The following is a 21,566-nucleotide window of genomic DNA, read 5'->3' on the forward strand; positions in this document are numbered from 1 at the left end:
AAAGGAGGAGGCACTGCAATGCTGAGAACAGTAGAGTGGTAGCAAAATGTGCTGATGACAGCACTTTGTAAAGAACCTCTCACAGGAGACGCAAGATGGACCTAACACTCTGAATCTCCATAGTAGTAGCTGTGTCCCTCCCTAATCCCCAGCGCCATTGGATAGGGCTCTAGGAGATAATCCAGGTGGATTTAATAAGGATATTATTCAGGTAGGCTTAATCCTTAAGGAGCTAAGAGAGCCCTTTAAAGTAGAAAAAATTCTCTTGCCAGTGGCAGAAGAAGTCATTGAAATTTGAAGCATGAGGGGAACTTGAAGATAAAGGGGCTGGGGATGACAAGGACTATAAATGTCCTCTAGGAGCTGAGAGAGACCCTTGATGATAGAAGGGCACTGGGGCTGCAGTGCTACACTGCAAGGCACTGAGCCAATAACGTAAATTGAGGTTGGAGGCAGCTTTTCCCCCAAAGCCTCTGAAGGAAGACTCAGCCTGGCCAACACCTTGATTTTAGTCTTGTGGTACCCTGACCAGAGTGCCCAGTCACATCACATCGTGCTGGACTTTACAGAACTGTGAAATAGTAAATAGGTGCTGTTTTAAGTCGCTAACTTTGCAGCAATTGGTTATACAGTAATTGAAAATTCGTACTGTAGCTGACCATTGCAAAAGGGGATGTGATAGAGGACATTGGTTATCCAGTGAACGATTTACATAAAAATCTTTGTGAGACCAAAGTAGTGTGTGGCAGATTCCCTCACACTCTGGGGTGTCCAGTGCTATCCCTTTTCATACTTCTCTGTACATACTCCTGCTATGAAACAGGTAACATGCAAACACAAAGGGCTAACTCCTAAGTGAACAATCTTTCACTAGGAACTGTTGCTTCTGGGTGTAAAGCATCAGAAATATTGGGAATTTATTTTTTCCTCTCTTTTGATATGCTTTCCTTTGCTAGAGTTACAACTTTCCAAGATAAATTGAAACGCTGTGTGAAATTTTAAAGGGTCTGAATTGCATCATGTTCATCTTGAAATCTTAAAAACTCATTCTAGGCTTTGGAGCATAGCTGCCACTCAATATTTAATTCAAGTAGAGCAGTGGAAAATCTGAGTTTATAACGATCGCTTGTATAAATTGCATCTTTGACGAGGTTATTTACCATCTGAAAGTCACAATAATATTTTTGTTATGCAAATCCAGGAGATCCCAAATACCAGTATGTAAAAGAGCAGACAAAAAAGGCCCAAACTAACTCACTAGTGAAAAAAATATGTAGGGAATACTGCATAGTGGAGTATTAAGAATATAATATGTTGGGCTTAATCTTACTTTGGCTACTTAAAAGCCCTGTGACCTTGAAGAAATTATTTAACCACTCTGAACCTTAGTTTCTTCAACTGAAAAATAGGGATAATTAAAATAATTCTCCCATATGGTTGACAGGAATATCAAATGAGATCATTAGGTAAATGTTGAGTTTTCATCCCTGTTCATAATTCAATTTCTTATTGATTACATTTTTCTCTTTTAAGTTTTAGGTAACACATTGCTAAAAAAATCACAAAAATAAAAAGCATACCAAGGTCACATGAGAACATTTACTTGCTTTAAATCATCAATCTACAACTTGAGAATAGAGTTATTTCTTAGCGTGTCTCAAAGAAAATAGCAAGTAAATGAATAAACCACAAAACATTTTCAGAATATACATTTTGATCAGCAAGAATAATTGTATTAATGTTCAAAACCTTTGTTGGGTAACATTGTTTAAAACAAAGATATGAAAATGAAATTAAAGTCTAGAGGCCTGGTGTGTAATTATTCTACTGCCAGTTGAGAAATGCTGGAAAGAGATTGCTTTCTCTATGGGCCTCAGTTTCCTTGTTTGGGAAGTGACCAGTTTGATTAAATGTCTCTGTTGTTAATTAAAACTCAATAGTTATAAACTTGATAATGTATTCTTATTTACCAAGATATATTTCATGTAGAAGACCTACACAGAAAAGACTATATACCTCAGGGTTATATGTAGATGACAGCAAATCTGTGGCTAGATCATTCTATAGAAAACTAGGGGCATTTACACTTAATGCCAGGAAATATGTTTTTCTCTTATGACCACTGTGATGTTTAGTTCATGTCAACTTAGCCAAGTTTATGTTGCCCAGTTGTTTGGTCAAGCAGGCACTGGTTTGATTTCTTACTGTGAAGATATTTCATGGTGTTAAATCATCAGTAAGTTGATTGCTTCCAAGGCTGATTACATCTGCAATCAACAGAGGAGATTGCCTTCAACAATGAGAGACATCTCATCAAATCAGTTCAAGGCCTTAAAAAGGGAAGTGATGATTTCAGCAGTCAGAAGAGAGGATTCCATCTCTACTTCAGCCAGCCAACTTCTCCTGGGGAATTCACTGAAAACCTTCATCGGAGTTCCCAGCTTGTTGCCTGCCGTATGGAATTTGGACTTGCCTGTCCCCACAGTCAGGTGAGTCCATTTCTATAACTATCTCATAATATTCACATAATAGATATTAATATATAATTATATTTATATATCATGTCAATTGTGCTTTCCTGGAGACCCCTAACTACTATAACCACCAATAACTCATGATCTTAAGTTAAAAGCATCTTTAAGGATTTTTCCTTCCAACTGAAAATGGAGCTGATATAATCTTAACAAATAGTGTATATATTCAGTGGGATCAGGACTGTATGTTGTAATGCAAAGAAAACTAAATAAAAACTGTTGCACACAATGAAGGGGAATTATTAGATGATGCCCTTGAAAACTCTTACAGCCATAATCCATTTAAGGTTCCAGGTCCATTAGTCTGCAGTGCTCCTGGTTACTTCTCTTGGTTCTTAGTCGTAAGGTGTGTACCAGCAGCAGCTGTCACGATAGCTTCCTTTTTTGGAGAAAGCATCACTTTATCAAATCATTAAAGAAATGTTTGTTCTTCCCATCGATTGAGGTGCCTCTGGTTCAGATGCTGTAGCTAGAGATATGACATATACCGATTAGCAGAGACTCATATCTGATCCTGGTATCTGTTGCACAGGGAATAAGATTGCCCGAATAGAGCCCAGCCAATGCTGCCTCTCATGTATGGAAAGTCCTCTAAAAGAAATTTTGGTTGCTTTAGGAAGGAGAAAAGAGGAAGTATTTATGGATTAAGCAACCAATGAAGACCCAGCATATAAATGCATTCAATTTTTATGACTAGATATTACGCCTTCCAGTTTTTCTTACAGTATTTTTGAACACTAAATGTAAAAAATAACTAATTTAAAATCCTGCTGAGTATCTATTGAATCTCAAGATGGGAAAAGGCTGTAAGTATAAGAGCAATGGAAAAATATGAGGAAATGATCACAGTATTTAAAAATTGTACGTAAAATCCATAAAAATAAAACAACATTAAATTAGGAAAAATAGTTGCCAGAAAAATGGCATGGCAGAGAATGAATATCCTTTGAAATTAAACCATTTTTACACAACAACTGAAACAACAGACGACCTTATAGTAAGTAGATACTGTCCAAGCCTCGCCCCACTCAGCCTGGCTCATTTCATGGAAGTGAACCAAGGACCTGCTGCTCGGTGACTTAGCCCTTCCTTGGCCGCCTGTGGCAGGCGGGAAGTGTCAGGGAAGTCCTCCAGAAGTTTCTAACTACAGTCTGAGAGGAATCGTTGTGGATATATCCCAGTTCCCTAAAATACCACGGGGTGGGATGGTTTGGGACCCTTGGGGAACCTCCTCAAATACCAACCCTCGATCGGCTTGCTTTACTGCTCCTTCTCATGTCCCTTCTCCCTGCAGAAACCACAAACCAAATGCACTATGCACAGACAAATATCTCTTTTGGGAAAGTTTCTATGAGAACCAAAACTAAGACACACCTTCAAAAAAAATAGTTGTTAATGAAAAAAAATCACTAAAGAACACAAGTAAAGGGTGGGCCACAGTGGCTCCACAGGCAGAGTTCTCGCCTGCCATGCCATGTTGGATTCCCGGTGCCTGCTCAGGCAAAAAGAAATAAAGTAAACATGAAAAGGAAAAAAACGCAGCCTTTTACTTCACAATTATAAAAGAAGCAAACATTTAAGGAAATTCTAATTTTTGCTTCTCAGATGGCACATGATAAGATAACATCCTCAAGTTAGACAGTGATATTCAAAGACTCCTCCCATAATCTGCTGGAAAGAATACAATTCAATAAAATCATTGAAGAAGGAGATTTGCAAAAAAAAAGTTTTAAAATACTTCGGCCATTTGACTATTCAGAAAATTACATTTAACAAATTAAAAAGTACGTTCGTGCTAAGAATAAAAGAATAGGTGCATGAATCTAAGTAAAATCTCTCACAGTGTTGGTTAAATGGGGAAAACTGGAAAGAGTGGAGGAGCGGTGGGGGGAAGGAGGAGTACACAAAGGGCCCTGGATTTCCTCTGCTTCCCTCCTTCACCCATCGTCTGGCTCTGATCTTGCACTGCCCTCAAGGTGCTGGCTCCGAGGCTCACCATTGCTGAGTCTTGGCATCTCCTTCTCTTGGCCTGTTTCTGGATCTTGACTGGTCCTGCTAGAATGTTGCATTTCTGGCATCAGCATCCCATTGGCGTACCTCTCCTTTCCCCACTGTCTGGCTTCGAGGTTAGCAGTTTTCAATGTCACTCTTCCCGTAACCCAGTGGGAGTCCATTACTGCAGAGACTATTGCCCCATTTTCTAGGATGCACTAATATGCTCCATGTCTGAAAATTGATATTGACTTCCCTAATCTACAAATTAGTCTTGTAAATGGTAGCAGGGGTGAGGAAGGATGAAAAAAAAAAAAAGGGTCAACTGAAAGGACTGTACAAATGTATTTTCCAGAATCGAAGGAATAGACTTGTCTCCAACACTAGATATTGGTTTAATATTTCTGTAGAAATTTGTTCTAAACTGTGAAAATCACCAATACATGGTAGAGGCCTTTATTATCTTTATCAGGGCAGACTGTCCCTTATCCTTCATTGGCTATTGCTCCATTATTGTGGGGATTCAAGACATTATTGTGCAAAAGTATTTTGCAAATTGTGAATCAGTACATCAATGGATGTTTTATTATTATTTTTCATTTATAATGGAGTCCAGCAAGGTGACTCTATTTTCTGAATAAATGCTGAATAACTTTTCAAAGACTGGACATAGGGTAAAATTTCTACTTATTGTTATTCAAATAAACATATGTGGATCTGATTTATTCTTGCTCTCTTGCACAAAACAGGGTAATTTCATTTAGTAACTTTTCATTCATCTGGTACATTAAAATACATAAAAGCCAGTTTTCATTTTAAAAAGTGGGATCATTAGAAATCACCATTGATATGTACAGTTAATTGAATTGCTGGGCTAAAGCTAAAATATTACTAATAAACAACTCGATGGCATATGCTTAAATGAACTCATTATATGCACGCTATAATTATAAAGCCTGATAAATCACACACAGAGTTTATCTCCACTATAAAGAAAATAGCTGTCTCACTCAGAGCTGATTTGCTAAAATACTATCTGGAAAACCAATAAATATTCATTATTCATATTAAGCACAAAATTCTGTCAGTAGAAGATTACTTCTTTCAAGGTCACCTGTCGCGAAGAGCGCAAGGAAAAGCAGTAAGAATAAACATATTCAGGTCCCTGTTAAAACAGATTTTGACCTCTGGCAAATCCCTGACTCTGCTTTACCCCATTTACAAAGTGGAATTTTTCATTTGCTGACTCTTTCTGCTTTCTAAGTATATTGTAAACATAAAGTGCAAATAATTTGATGCAAATACCTGGAAAGCATACAATCTGTGTAAATATAAGGCACTCTTACAGCTCACTATTTCTAGTAGTCTTTCATAAAAAAAAATCCTTTCTTTGACATATAACATCATATGTTGTCCAAAGCATTTTCAATCTGTGAAAACCACTCAGATCATATTGTCCTACCATAGGTTAGTGGAAAATACCTCAGCGCACACACATTCAGTCACTGATTGAAACATGAAGTCATATGCAGCCTTTAGACACATTGAGATGTTTGATCACATTGATTTTAAATCAAGATGGCACGCTTGTAGACTGGGAATGGCCTAAGGTTTGGTTCCACAAATCCTTAACTAATGCAAAATGTTAATATATCTGTACCAGGAAGATCAATAAACTTCACTACACAGTTTATACAATAGTAAATGTGACAAATTCTTTACATAAGATGAAAAACAAATTTCATTTTTAAATAGTCGGCAATAAATTCAAATTTTTACTTATTTTCACAAGTGATTTATTTCTTCTTTTACTTACCTGGAATCAATGTCCTTTGGAACTGATATGTAAATTTGTTTTAACCGAGATGCATGTTCAAGCTTGAGGCTCAACCCCCTGGCATTTCATTAAACAAAACTTCGATAGCAACTCTGATCAGAATCTGTGGTGGTTACATCTGCAAATCCAGGTTCAGTGATGTTTCTTGACCTCCCAGTAGATATCAGAGCATCTTGGAAGCTGGCCAGCTAACTCAGCACCAGTGAAATCCCTGGAAATGTGTGGGTGCCACCAGTAAATCTATCATTTCAAAACCTGCAACTGTTTGTGCTCAGCAAAAATCTCATGTTCCTGCCTAAGAACCTAGGACGGTCCCCTTAATTACTGGCATGAGGATTATATATGCACCAGGTTTTTATTTGATATCTTTTGTTGCATGTAAAAAAATCAAACATAAAATGTGCCATTTTGAAAAATAATATTCTAAGTTAAAAAGAAAAGCATTCTTTAATAACAGTGGCCACCTCCCAAGTATTGGCGATATTCATGGTTTGGAATGAATTTTTGCAGAAATGTGAAGTCATTACCCAATGTTTTAGGAAAGCTCACTCTTAAAAATAAAAAAAAATGCATGTACAAAATCATTTATATTTTACCTTTCTTCAATCAACATGGGGAGCATTAATTGCAAAATAATGGAAATGGCGTATGATTTTTAGACAAAGAACATGGTAGTGCATTCTAGCAAGTGGAGCAGTAGTTGATATGGTAATGGGTAACCATCGTGTTGTGGAGGAGTGACAGTGAAAATTGGATGAGATCCAAGTCAGACATTGGGGAAAGGATAGGTAGGCCAAGGGCACACCAATGCCAGAAATGCAATATCCTAACTCAGGGCAAGTTAAGATCCAGAAATAGGCCAAGGGAAGGAGAAGCCAAGAGGTAAGCAATGGTGAGCATGGAGTGAACTCCTTGAGGGCAGTGCAAGATCAGAGTCAGCAGGACTGGGGGAAAGGAGGAAGGAAGATGGAAGTCAAGGAAGCTTTTCTATTTCTTCATTAACCAGCCCCTTTGCCATTCTTTCCAGTTTCCCCTCGTTACAAATAACACTGAGACCTTATGCTTAGGTTCCTCTCATTCCGATTTTATTCTCAGCGTAAAGTCCGCTATGACTCAAATTACATTTTAATTACTCTAATTTAATTTGAGAAGTCATGAATAAAGTAATCAAACTGGGCCTACTAAAAAGGGCATAGACATTTTGGAATTACGTATTTCACCAAATCTCCCCTTTTACATTTTTTACAAATTTGTATTTTCATCAGCAGAATATGATGTGATCCCCTGAACATACTTTTTAACACTGGGATTTGTTTCTTAATTTTGGACAATCTCATAAATAAAAGCTAGATCTTCCTTTAATGTCCATTTCTTTGTTAAGTACAAAGCAAAACATTTCATGTTGATAGCTTTTCCTCTTTTATGATATGCCTTTTCATACATTTTCAATTTTTTTTTCTTTTGAGCTGTGTCTTAATTTGGGTTCTTCCAGAACCATGAGATTTGAATCTCCAGACCATGAGATTTGAATCTTCCAGACCTTGAGATTTGAATATGAGAGCATGTAACTAATCTGTTTGGTAACCCTGGGAAACACTGGTGGTGGAGTGGGGAAGAAAAGGGAGAGAGAAAAGCCCATAAGTTGTGCATTGGGCACAGGTTATCGGCACAGGTGTGTGCAGCTTAATCCTATTAAGGAACAGAGAAATTCAGAGTTATCCCACCCACTGGATAGGGAGCTGGGAGAGGTACATACTCAGTGTGTCTTTGGTTGGGGGCTGCTGAGAGAGGTGACTATTTTCTGGCACTTCCAACCTGCCACCAGGTGATGCACACAAGGCCCTCAGGTGCAGGTGTTGCATTTGAAAATTGGTCAGATTTCACTGAAAGCATATTGGTCAAGAAGATAGGGTAGACACCAGAATGATCTGCAGCAAAGTACTTTAATTTTCATCTTCGTCAATGAATAAAAACATTTTAACTTTGAAGTTTACTCATTTTCTTCATTTTTTTCTGGCAAATAATTTTCTGGTTTCTACTGGATCTTTTCATTTTTATGAATATTCAATGTATAGACTTTTAAAAATGTATAAAATTTCCCTTAGAAATTGTCCATTGCTTATTCCCTTATGGTCTTCCTCTTAGAGGTGCATTGAATATTCATCTATATTTTTATCCATCTTTTACAATTTAGTTTTATAATTCATCTAAAATTTATATGGTGGAAATTAAACTGCTTATTTTCAAAACAGAACACTGAGCCAAATTATTTTATAGTAATATATCTATTCCCCATCTTTGAGATAAATTTCAATGTTTAAATTTTAAATTTTTACATACAGGAGGGAAGACTGTCTTTCATCATCTTAACATCTGCTCCCAATTGTTGTTGGTTATTACTGCTTACATTTTTAATTAGTGCTTAAAGTTCTAGGTGAAATTTAGACTGACTTGTTAATATAAAATACTATTGAGATTTTGCTGGACGTTGCTCATCCCAATGTTTTAGATTTACACAATGATTTAGAAGCAACTGCAATCTTTACCATACCAATTCTTTGTATCTCCATGTAATCTTCTTTTATAACTGTCAGTAAAATTGTGTAATTTCCTTCCACACGTTCATCAATTTATTCCTGGACCTTTTCATGTCATATTTATGTGACTTCCATGAATGGGGTCTTTAGAACTGAAAAGAGAGTTATAGAAATGCTTTGTGAAGTGCCTTGGATAAAGATGGGGTAGACGATGGCATGATGTTTCTCCTGGATATTGATCCCTGGTGTTGTGCAAAGGAGAGGCAAAAGTAGAAATGTAAAGACCTATTTCCATGGGTAATTCTGTGTGGCAAGAGCCCACAGGGAGAAATGTCTTGGATTTTTGGGACAACACGCAGCTGAGATTGGGGATTGGTAGCGGGTCAGGGAAATTCCATGCCTAGCTGATCCCTCTGCGGGGAGGACTTCTGGGAGTTAGCAGCTTAAGGTCTGCTGCTTTGAAGGGCAGCATTTGTGATGGAGAAATCAGTGTGTTAATTCAAGGCACCAAATAACAAGAGCAGTGGGAAGTGGTGCCTTCCAGTGGCATCAGGTGGAGTGGCAGTGAACCTGGGTGCGGGAAAAGGAAGTACTGAAGCAGTTGGAGCCGAATGGATGAAGATATGTGTGACTAATAAAAGGAGAAGGGATTTTTTGTGTGTGCATTCTAATTTACATAATTCTTTTTTTCTTGGGAGTTGTTTGAACAGTATTCATTATGTCCTTAGAGTGATGCACATTCCAAAAAAGGTTGAGAACCTCTACTCTAAGGAAAGCTCTCTAACTAGACATAATAAGATAATGGCCTGTCATTTGGGGAGTATTTTAAACTTCTCTGCCTGCACCAATAAAAGCTGCCTCCTTTACTCCTCACTACTTAGAGTTTTCCTGCCCTTCTCTCAGGAAAAAAAAAAAGGGAGGAGAATAATTGGAGCTGTGTTAACTGCATCACACCAAAATAAAAGTTAAAGATAATAACAACCTTCCAATGACAAGGGTATTCCATTCCATTCAATACATATTTATTGGACACTTAGTAGGTACCAGGCCCTCTGCTAGGAATTATCTGTGACTTTTTTGCCCTTTTTGACACAGGAAGTAAGTTTTTTCCCTTTCATCATAGATCATTCTTGGTAAAGCAAAACTTAAATTTCTGTGTACAATATCCCTTAGCAACTCCTTAGCAACCTTCAAATAAGCAAGCTTTCGTCAATGGAGTTAACAGAACAAAATTTAAAGAAAAAGCTTCTTTCTTTTGCCACCAATCCTTTAATTTTAAATGTTTTACAAGAGGAAAAATTAAGATTTCACATAAAGGCTTCAATTATTCATTATCAAGTGCTTTTCCCATCATAACATCTAGCATAATATTGTGAGCAATAAATGTCTGTTATTGAATATCACTAAATACAGTTAGTCTGGGGAATCTTGGGAGAAACATTGATCTTTTTCCTTGTGTCCTAGGCAAAATGATGCTCCTTTCTCCAAGATCCCAAGATGTTCATGCCCTAATCTTTGGAACTAGGGAATGTGCAATATTACATGGCAAGGGGGATTAAGTTTACAGATGTCATTCAGGTTACTAATTGTATGACTTTAAAATAAAGAGTTTGTCCTGCAGTACCTGGCTGGACTCAGTAATTACAAGGGTCCATAAATGGGGAGAAGGGAGACATAAATGTCAGGACTAGAGAGATGGCATCACAAGAAAGACTTTACCAGACATTGTTGGCTGCCAACAGGAGCTAGGAAAGGAAGGAAAACCGATCCTCTCCTACAGCTTCTAGAAAAGAATGCTGCCCTGCCAACTTTGATTTTGTCCTAGTAAGATCCATTTTAGACTTCTGGCTTCCAGAACTATACAATAATAGATTTGAATTGTTTCATGGTACTGAATTTGTGGCACATTGCTATGCCAGCAACAGGAAACTAATATGCCTTACCATAAAAATACATCTTCTTTTTGAGTTTCATGCTTTCACTTTCTCTCCTTGTCCACATAGATGGCAGATACCTAATCACAATTGTTCCATCTAATTAATTGAAGATTGGAATGCCCAGAGAGACTCCTATCATCTACCTGAGGAATTTAAATTTCATATTATGAACCATCTAACAAAATAGCCTCGACCTCCATATTTTCCCTTTCTTCCCCTATGCTTCAACGATTAAAGACAAACAAAACAAAATAGAAAACATCCTGGTGCTGTACGTTAGCATCTATGTCAGAAATAAATGTCTATATTTTACAGGTTGACCATAGCCTCCTCTACATCTAAAATTGCTAATGCCCATACTTCTGTCTTCTAATTCAGCACAGTTATGTGCTGGTAAACTGGCTCTCTGGGGTGGGGGTGGGGAACAGTCCAGATTTGTAGTGCTTCTCGTATTCCCAAACAAGACCTTGTTCTAACTACCAATGTAAGGTCACTGAAACAGAATTGGGAAGAGATGTGCAAAATCAATTCTTGCCATTTGCCTGAGCTCCAGCATATGGCTGGATTAATCCCCCTATTTTCTATCTCTGAAGCAGCCTGCTTCTGGCCTTTCTGTTCTGTTTTCCAGTCTAGAACCCTTGTGTGATGATATAAATTATCTCAAAGAGGTTCTATCAGTAACCTACACTCATTTCTACTAACCAAAGATCTCAACTGTGGAATCAGTACAGCAATCTGCCCATTTTGCCACAAATCTAGGTTTCTTAGGACCGTGTAAAAATGATTCAATTGGGGTGGGTCGAGGTCTCTAGAAATGGATAGATTCTATTTGCCATTGAGCCCTCAACACTGCTGATAAACATCAGGTTTCACTTTTGTTGACTTTTTTCAATTAATAGCCATTGAAAACCTCAGTTGCTCTCCCCAGGCTCATTATCCAGGTCCACCGCCATCAAAAGCACTGAATGCTTGGCATCAGTATCAGCAAGAAAATGGAGATCTTTGGAAGGAAATCAGTCGACCTCAGTAACAATTCTTTTATACTATCTTCCATCCTTACTTTGTAACCTCAACTCCTATTGCAGGAGTCGACTCCTTCACTCCTGCTTGTCTTCTCAGCATTCCCACCACTCAAGCCACCAATGATGTCCCAAATTCAATATTTGTGGTTCTGTTAAATATAATCATTTATTCCCTCCTTGAAACATTCAGCTTTTATGATGCTTATGAAGTGTTACATATATCTCTTTGCCTATTTTCCTTCTTGTGACCCAATTCCTCTATCCATTTACACACAAGCGGTCATATCAGCAATTCCCTTTCTCTTCAACATACATACTTGTGTGGGTTTGAAGCTGTTATAGATCCCACAAAAGCCATGTTCTTTTAGTCCATTCTTGCGGAAGCAGAACTATTGTTGGGTGGGACCTCTTGATTGGGTTGTTTCCATGGAGATGTGACCCCGCCCATTCAAGATGGGTCCTTTAAGAGGGAAACATTATGGAAAAAGCACAGACACTTGGAGACAGAAACACCCCAGCAGATGCTAAGCAAAGACCCACAGAAACTGAAAGAGCCAGAATCTGGAGAGAGCCGAGAGAGAAGCTTATGAGATGAACTCCAAATTAAAGCCTCCAGAAGAGAGAAAGAGTCATTGAAACCAGAGCCCAGGAGTGAGGGCCCAGCAGATGTCACAATGCGTCTTCCCATAGGACAGAGAAACCCCTGATGCCAGCAAACTATCTTCTAAGAAAGTATCCTCTTGTTGATGCCTTCATTTGGACATTTTCATGGCGTTAGAATTGTAACATAATTTAATAGATACCCGTTGTAAAAGCCAAACCATTCCTGATATATTGCATTCCAGCAGCTTGAGAAAACTAAAATACTCTTCTGGGTAATATTATCCACTTGTATGGTTTTAATTACCCATTTTTAAGAATGAGAATGACCCCCAGATACATATCAATACTTCATATCTTTCCTTAGACTCCATACTTTTTACTGCATGGGAATCAACATGCTGAAGGATCAAAATTGAATTCAACTTCTTCTTCTTTCTCCCCAAACATATTTGCCTTTCTGTATTACCTAACTCATTTGTTGAGACAAATATCTATTCAGATAAGAAGCCTGGAAGTTGCCTTATGTCCTTCTTTTCCCCTTAAGATCCCCATGGCCAATCACCAAGTCCTAAATATTCCTGGAAGCTATGCATTTCTTTTCATTTATTCATCCCTGCTTCATTTTCACCAGAATTATTGCATAGCTCCCGCATTGGGCTCCTTGCTTCCTGTTTGCCCTATTCCCCAAATCCTGCCTCTTTATTGTCGTTGGGGCATTCTAGCTAAAATATAAATCCTATGATGTCATTCCCATGTAAAAATTTCTCAGTGACTCTACATGACCTACTTCACCATGTAGGCGAATCTTTGGCCATATCGTAAAGATTCATCCTGATCTCGTCTCTGGTTTCTTTCCTTTGCTAACCTTACGGCAAACACGCAGTGTGCTAGCCACTTTAACTGCCTGGGATTCCCATTCACACCTCGTTTATTCTCTTTGCTTTCCAATTATATAAACGTTTCCTTTTTCCTGGAGTCCTTTCCCCTCATTCGTTTGACTAACTCTTTCATGCCAAATATCAAACATAGATCATTCCCAGAAAGCTTCCCTGGGCTCCAGCATCCATGCCGGGTTCCCTGTACTGGGAGCATGTTTCTATTCTGCCGCTCATTCCACTGTTTTGAAATCCTTTATTTTTTGATATGCCTTATCTAATTAGGCTCTTCTACAGCAAGGAATACATAACATTAATAATGTATTGTATCTAGCATAGGGATTGGCACACGGGCATGCATCTGGTAAACGTTGGCTGCATTTGACATTGGGCTATTGAAACGTGATCAGCACCACTAAGCTACCTCTCCAGGGCCCACAGGGAAGGCTCGATGAATGGTGCATAATCAATGTGTTGCATGAGTGAGGGCGTTATTCCTGCGGCCTCTAATAGATCAAAAGGAAATAAAGGAATGGAAGGAGAAAGAAAGAAGCAGCAAACAATGAGATTTTTCACTCATTTTCTCCTTAAACTAGAAAAGAAAGTGGAACGAGGGTCAGTATTGGGGTGAATGTGAAGGAGAAGAGCAGAGGGCACGGAAGGCAATGACACTGACGTCCAAGGCCATTTCACCCATCGGCCAGCAGAGGGTGCGACAGAGCAAAGCCTTCGAGCTGGTTTCACCCTCGCCGGGGAGACGAAGCTTCCTTTCCCAACCGCCCTCTGTCTCTCCAAGTCAGAACTAATTCGGGGCGGGGAACTTCTGTTGCTGGCTATGCTTTTCACTGCCTTACCACCACATGGCCTCTGCATCCCAGACAATTTTTGGTGCTCCGTGTCAAAACAGGCCAAAAAAGCGGATGGGTTTTCACTGATCAGGCTAAAATCCCTTAGGATAATTGTGTATGAAGCTAATTGTAGAGTCAGGGATGAGTGGAATGCACAGACGTTTATTTGTACAACTCTTTCTGCCTGATCTTCCTAGGGAAATGGAAATTTGTAGATATTCCAAGCTCTTGTTCAGTCTCCCCACCCATCGACTCTGCCATTGCTAGTGCATGAGTCAACTGCCCTCTTAAATCACTGCAGGCTTTTAGTGTCATTTCCAGTCTACAGCACTGCAAACAACTCAGTTGTCAGAAGGGACAGATCTGGGCATAAGATCACTTGCGAATGATTTATTCCATAAAGTACGTAAGAATGCATTTTGAGCTCCAAAGATTATTATTCCGGTAGTAAACAATGGTGTAAAGTGAGCTCTCTTAATTTGTTCACGGTGTGAAGAGTGTCGAGGGGAAGCCATATTACATTTAACATCTTTTGCACTATCAATAGAAAAATAGGGTCGATGGAAAAAGCAGGCACTTGAATTGAATGACTGGAAATAATCTCACAGTGAGGATATAATCGTGATGATGGGAAGGAAAAGGGTGGGTGAAACTAATCTTTTTCTTTTCCCTTTGTTTCTCTTACATGCTTTTTTCTTGTTTGTTTATTTTGCTTTGCTTTCCTGCTCCATGTAAATGAAGAGGTTTGCAGTCCCTGTAAGGTATTTCATTACAGAAAAGGGGAGAGGATCATTGAAGAGAAATGAAGGGCTCTCCTGCCAGACTTGCACAATAAGGCCCTGTTGTCAGTTTGATTAGGAAGATTATTTATTGAGAGAGGCTGTGTCTCACATTCCTGGACATTTAGTATGCAAGTTTCCCACCCTTTCAATACCAGGTGCATGCTGCAGTCATTGTGAGAATCAACTGCACGCATTTCCACTTACTTCTTTGAGGGGATAGAATGACTTCCATTTGAGAAATGGCACTTGGACATGTCTCTTACTACATGTTTTCATCCTGAAGACTGCTTTGCTGCACACCCTTGACAAGCACGGGGATAAAAGCCTTACATAGATGCAGACACTTAAAGTAGCATTTGCAAAGAGGCCAGACACCACTTTGATATTTTATAAATGATAGTTAATACTACTGTAAGAAAATGAGCAAGACATAATGATGATTGAACATGCTCTCCTTGCCCTCAAAGAACTATTTAGTGGAGAAAACATACCTGCAACTATGCACCCAAATAACAAAATGAGTGAACCCACATGCTATGATGGAGAGAGTTTTAATGCTCTCCTGATACAATATGAATGGTTTCCATTCAGAGCTTGAGATAGGAGCAAAAGATAGATGGCAGAGTTTATTTTAAATTCCAAAATGGGATATGGTATGTAGTTGAATATATAGCCACAGGGAAAACTTCAAAATTGTTACAGGAAACTGATGTTGACTTTTTGTTTTAACCTCCATTAAGAGAGATATTTTTTTAAGTTAAATAGACTTTGATTTCATTGCACATAAAATTCTTATGAATATTCTCCTCCAATTTCTGATTAATCCCAAATATGTCACATGCTAATGTTTTAAGCACAATTTTATTTCTAGACTCATTTGTATCCTTGAATTTTCTAATAGCATTTCATATTCTGTTTTTCTTCAGCTATTTATGATTATAACTTCCACTCCTATTGCTCTTTGTACTATATTTCAGTTTTTTCATTACCATAGTAAATCCATTCATTCAGCACTTAACCCTACATTTAGCCGAATGCATACAACCAGGGATTAGGATTTTTATTCATATAGCTTTGGGGACTAGAATATCTAGTAATGGGTCATTTAGGTACAAGTTGTAAGTCTAACATAAAGGAAATAAGAAAGCGTATGTTGGTGAAATTCTCAAGTAAGAGTGAATTTATCTATTTTCTGGAGTCAGCTGAGTCTCTGGGCATTTTTCAAACAGGTTTTTTATTTTAATTACTTTTGAATTGATATTGAGTATTCAATAGAAAAGCACCTTTTGGTAAGGTAAATTAAAACAGTTCCTAGTATTTCCTTCTGCTCGTCTTACTGTGAAGGAAGAAAACAGAGAGCAAAAAAGATAGTGAATAACCCTATTTTAAATCCTGTGTAATATACAAACCTGCCTTATCTTAGGGTACATTAGCTTATTTCAAATTTTCTAAACCATGAAATGAAAAGAAAAAGATGGAGATTTCAGAGAGATCTGACTTAATGACCCAGCAGTCACCCAGCTGTTACCTACAATTCCTTTCCAGAATGCAGCACTGATTTAAAAGTGGTTGGTTACCCAAAGAGACCATCTTGGCATCCAGGAGATCAAAAGAAGCTGATCACAGTGAAATCTGATCTCTCTGGACCCATTTTCCCTGCAAATCAAGGGAAAGAGTTTGGCCATTAAGCCCTGGGGTTCTGGAATCTGGCAGTGCTGGTTCTAATTCCAGTTATGGCCAAGTAATTTGTAAAGAAAATGTCCTTGTTTTCTTCACCGGAGTGGTTTGGTGTCAGAGAATGGTGCTCTTTTCTCTAAGGTGCTGCGTTTCCTCAGATTCTTCTTTGTATAGTGGTCCAGGCACAAGCTAGAAATCTCCCAGTATTGGCAGAGCAAACGAGCTATTGGCCAGCACTGCCTGCAACGTAGACTGGAAAGGAGGTAAATGTAGACTGGAAAGGAGGTAAAAATATCTCTAAACTTGTCCTCACTCTAAATTACTAGCTATCTATTTTAAAAGTGTCAGGAAGATAAATGAAGACAGGAGACCCAACATTAAAAATGAAAAACAACTGCAGTAATTAGGAATCAGCTCATTGTGACTAGCAGGAATGTTCCCTCTACCCTGTGTCCTAATTCCATAGCAACCACCACCACAATAGGGCCGATAACACCCACCCATTTACTTCTTACCAGGGACCAGGTGCTTTTCTAAGTTCTTCAGCTGTACCAATTCATTCAGTCCTCACTACGTACCCGGGAAGTAGACACTGTAACACTTTACATTATGCCACACTTTTTAGAAGCTGCTAAGTATTTTTAATTTCCCCAGGATGGAACAGAAGTTGAGATTTTGAATGCTTGGTTTTGAGATCTATTAGGAAAGATAAAAACCCTAAATTCTGCAAAAGGAATGCTTAGTTGAAAAGTATAAATCAGTAAGTCCAAATGACCAGCTAAAACAGAACATAAAACATTTCTTATTATAACTGGGATACAAAAGGAAGATAAACATATTATAAGATGGGGGCTTCTCCTGTAATGTAGCATACTCAGCAGACTGTACATTTTCTACCCTACAAATGTGTTGAATAAAATACAAGAACAACAAATCTATCTCTATGTATAAGTATATGTATATTTATATCACCATGGCTATGTTTATGTCTTTCTTTATATCTTTATACTCACATTCATATCTGGATCTAGATCTATACCTTATGATCATCTTCACAACAATCCAACAAGAAAAGTATTACTAGCCCATTTTACAGATGGCAAAACTGAAGGGTCGGAGGGTTTAAGTAATATTTCTGATATCACAGATAGTTAATAAGTGATGCACAATTGAGACCTGGTACAGACAAAATTCAAAGCCCAGTTCTTATTCTCTACATTGTGGTTCAATTTTAACTTCAGTTTAAAGCATAAACTAAATATCTTTCTTAATATATAACTATTTATGTGGACACTCAACGTTAGAGACAAATAGCACTGTCTCCAATCTATAATAATTATGTGGTAAGTACACTTCTTTCTGCCATAACTATTGTAAAAACAGGCAGGTGACAAATTTTTTTTTATTCTGTTCTGTACTATTTTGTTTATCTAAACTAGATTGCCTATGCTTTTATGTCTCAGTTTTAAAATATTCCTGTCATTAATGGATCTGCTCTGTTTTACAACATAAATCACAAATAGACCAGAGCTCTTTTGCTTTTTTGTTTTGTAACTATTTTAATTGCATCGATATAAGAATAATTAATACCTGTTATGATATTGCAGGCATATACCATAATTTCTCATGTCCAATCAATTCAATGATACAGTATGTTGATTTTAATTATGAATACTCAGGTATTCATTACATTATCCATCACAGCAGTTTAACATTTGAACTATTTTCTAATACATTAAAATGAAGTCAAATAAATAAAAATATATTTGGACAGACTTTCGTAACAACTCAATCAAATGGCTTTTTTAAATTAAATAAACAAATACACACTCAAGATCAAAAGAAAGAAAGAAAAATGTGCTGGTGTCAGAAAAGAAGAGAGTCTTTGAAGGGAGTGAGCTAGAGCTGATGGTGTCTCAGTAAACCAACGGGGCTTTAGTTCTGGATATGGGAATGGGAGAAGGAGAAGTGATTCTAATGCCCTTTGAGAGCAGGAGACACAGCCAAGCAACAGGTGGAGATGATGAAACTGAAAATGAGCTTGAAAAGTTGAATGTCTGCCTCTGGTATTAGCAGGGCACTAGCAAAACCATTCCACCAGCCTGGAAAGGCAGAGAGGAAGCTACATCTGCCTGGAGCCTTACCCAGGACAAACGTTAGTGTTTGCACTATTTGCGCATCATGAGCAAAGAAATATAGGTGAAATCCTTCAGGATCATTGAGACCTTTCGGTCTTATGACAAATATACAAATGCTCTTTGAGTGGATACTTATAAAACTGAAGGTGCATAGTACTCATAGAAAGAGAGTCTTGGTCTGAGGTCCCCCCAGCAGCAAACCTTGAGAATAAAATATGAGTGCAGGTTGTTTATTTGGGAAGTGATTTGAAAACCATCAGTACAGGAGTGGGGAATAGAAACCAGAAAGGTTATGTAGTAGTCACGGTTCTCTAGGGAAACAGAGATGAAAATAGGATGAGATTTTATAAAAGTGTTTCATGCAACTGTGGGGATCACCAGTTGGAATTCCGTGGGCAGGCTGCAAACCGGCAACTCCAGGAAAGGCTGGCTGGATGAAGTAGAGACAAAAGTTCTCTCTTCTGACTGCTGAAGTTGTCGCCTGTCCCTTAAAAGTCTTCAACTGATTGGATTAGACATCTATTGCAGAAGACACTCCTCTTAGTTGATCATAGATGTAATCAGCCACAGATGCTGTATTAATTCGTTAAGCTACCAGAAAGCAATATGCGAGAAATGGAATGGCATTTAAAAGGGGGATTTAATAAGTCACAAGTTACTATTCTAAGTCCATAAATATGGCATCCAGAGAAAGATACCTTGGTTCAAGGAAGTCTCAGCTGGGAAAGTACGTGGCTGGCATCTGCTGGACCTTGTTCCCGGTTCCATTGTTTCCAGCTTCTGGTGCAAGTGGTTCCTCTATGTACCTTCACTTAGTTGATCCAGGACAAAACTCTGGGTTTCATCTCTTAGCTTAGCATATGCTGGGGCCAGAGATTTCTTCTCTTCAGGTTCTGGCTATTTTTGTGAGTCCGTGCTTAGCACCCGGGCTATTTCACCAAAGTCTACATCAACTCTGAGCTCTTTCCAAAACGTTACCTCTTTTAAAGGGGTCCAGTAAACTAATCAATGGGTGAGGTCTCATCTCCATCTAATCAAAAGATCATACCCATAATTGCGAGCGCCACATCTCAGTGGAGATAATTTAATCAACATTTCCACCTACAATATTGAATCAGGATTAAAAGAAATCGCTGTCCCCACAAAATTGGATCAGGATTGAAACATGGCTTCTCTGGGGTACATAGTACATGCAAACTGGCAGAGATGCAGTCAACTGACTGATGATTAAAGTCCACAAAATGTCCTTGCAGTAATGGCTAGACCAGTGCTTACTTGGCCAGACAAGTGGGCACCATCAATGGCCAAGGTGACATGAATTTAACCATCACAGGCTAGAATATCAACAAAAGGCATGTTGTTATTAAATCAGTCACCCCTAAGGGCAATTGCAGCTCAACCCCACTGAGGAACTTTGATATACTGTGTGAAACATACCTCAGAGTTACCTGATCAAAGGGCAAGGAAACTGAGACTTTTATATACTTATTGGTTAAAATTTTGCTTTGGAGGCCTTACTTCTCCCTCAGTTCTGGATCACCCTGTATACAAATCTGAGTACACTCCTTTGTTAAGAAAAATTGTCTTCAGCTAAAGAGTCATGAGTATTCACAGTAAACAAGCTTCAGGCATGTAGATGTGAGTGTCCAGTGGATATAGGCAGGTCATTCACAACTTCCGCTGTAATGACCATACTCAGCAATCAAGTGAGAAAAGTTACACTTGTCAGTCTAAAAGATTACATTGATTACTTGAACATTATACCAGTTAACCTAGTCATAAATGGCCAAAGGCAACAATGAAATAAAGAAAAAACAAATAATTTCATTGCATTCTACTAATGGCTAATATGGAAACCTTCAACAGTGTTTTCACACCAACACAAAGAAAAGAAACACATGTGTAATTCCAAATGGTTAGCCAAATGGAGCTCAACCACTTTCAGAAATTAGTAGAGTCATGTGAATGCACAAGGGCTTTTGATACTTGTTTTGAACAGTTTCCTCAGCACAAACAGCATAGCAGACTAGGAGAGGTTGTGTCTAATCCTCACCTGTCAGGTCAGGACTGACAGTATCATTCGCCACTCGTGCAATCCTTCCTTCTGCCTTTTTGTCTATTTTCAGAGTCCAAAATCTCCATTTCTGACAACTGTTCAGAAGCAGACATATAATAAAGCCAACTGAATCAATCTTATCATTAATCGTGGTCCACTGACTGACTAATTGTAGTGACAACTGGGACCCAGCCTCTGGGCCAGCATCACACAGATAAGAAGACACAGCAAAGAGCCACCCCTAATCCTGAAAATCTCTGAAGTGGTAGGTTAAGGCCCTTCTTAAAACCTAGCACTCAGAGTTATACAGTTTACCTGTACCCACTATGATTTACCACTGTGAAAACTGTAAGTCATTTTTTACTCTTTCTACTGATGAGAAGTGTGACGCTGTTGATTAAACATGCTTGTGTTCACATAGGCTAAATTATCCTCTAATGACCCTTTATAGAATGGGAATTTTCACCTATTTTCAGCAGAGTTCTTCAACATCACCTCTGAAAACAAGTCTGATATCTTCTATTTTTCATCATCATTTCTTTTCCTGGACTCCCTAGACACTCATGACTGCTACCTTAAGTGCCTTTTAAAATATGTGTTAACTTGATTACTTCTTCCACTAAATTATGAGTTCCTGGAGCAATGGGGCCATGGAATGTATCTTTTTATTCCCCAACACCGAGCACAATATTTAGCACACAGGTAGGTACTTAGTAGGCAATCAATGT

At 38.3% G+C, this 21,566-nt stretch overlaps 1 long non-coding RNA gene and 1 pseudogene across 1 annotated transcript; one reads left to right on the forward strand and one right to left on the reverse strand.

Moving 5' to 3' along the window:
* Positions 1-2,699: 2,699 nt before the first annotated feature.
* On the reverse strand, positions 2,700-12,261 carry LOC143676595 (uncharacterized). The gene is made up of 3 exons (XR_013172206.1): positions 12,177-12,261; positions 8,915-9,052; positions 2,700-3,003 (listed from the first exon to the last, which is right to left on the reverse strand). It is a non-coding gene; the product is annotated as an uncharacterized LOC143676595 (long non-coding RNA).
* Positions 12,262-13,692: 1,431 nt separating this feature from the next.
* The window catches only part of LOC143675887 (AP-3 complex subunit sigma-1-like), a 56,242-nt pseudogene continuing 48,368 nt past the window's right edge, over positions 13,693-21,566 (forward strand).

Source organism: Tamandua tetradactyla, chromosome 3, assembly GCF_023851605.1.
Source record: "Tamandua tetradactyla isolate mTamTet1 chromosome 3, mTamTet1.pri, whole genome shotgun sequence".
NCBI lineage: Eukaryota > Metazoa > Chordata > Mammalia > Pilosa > Myrmecophagidae > Tamandua > Tamandua tetradactyla.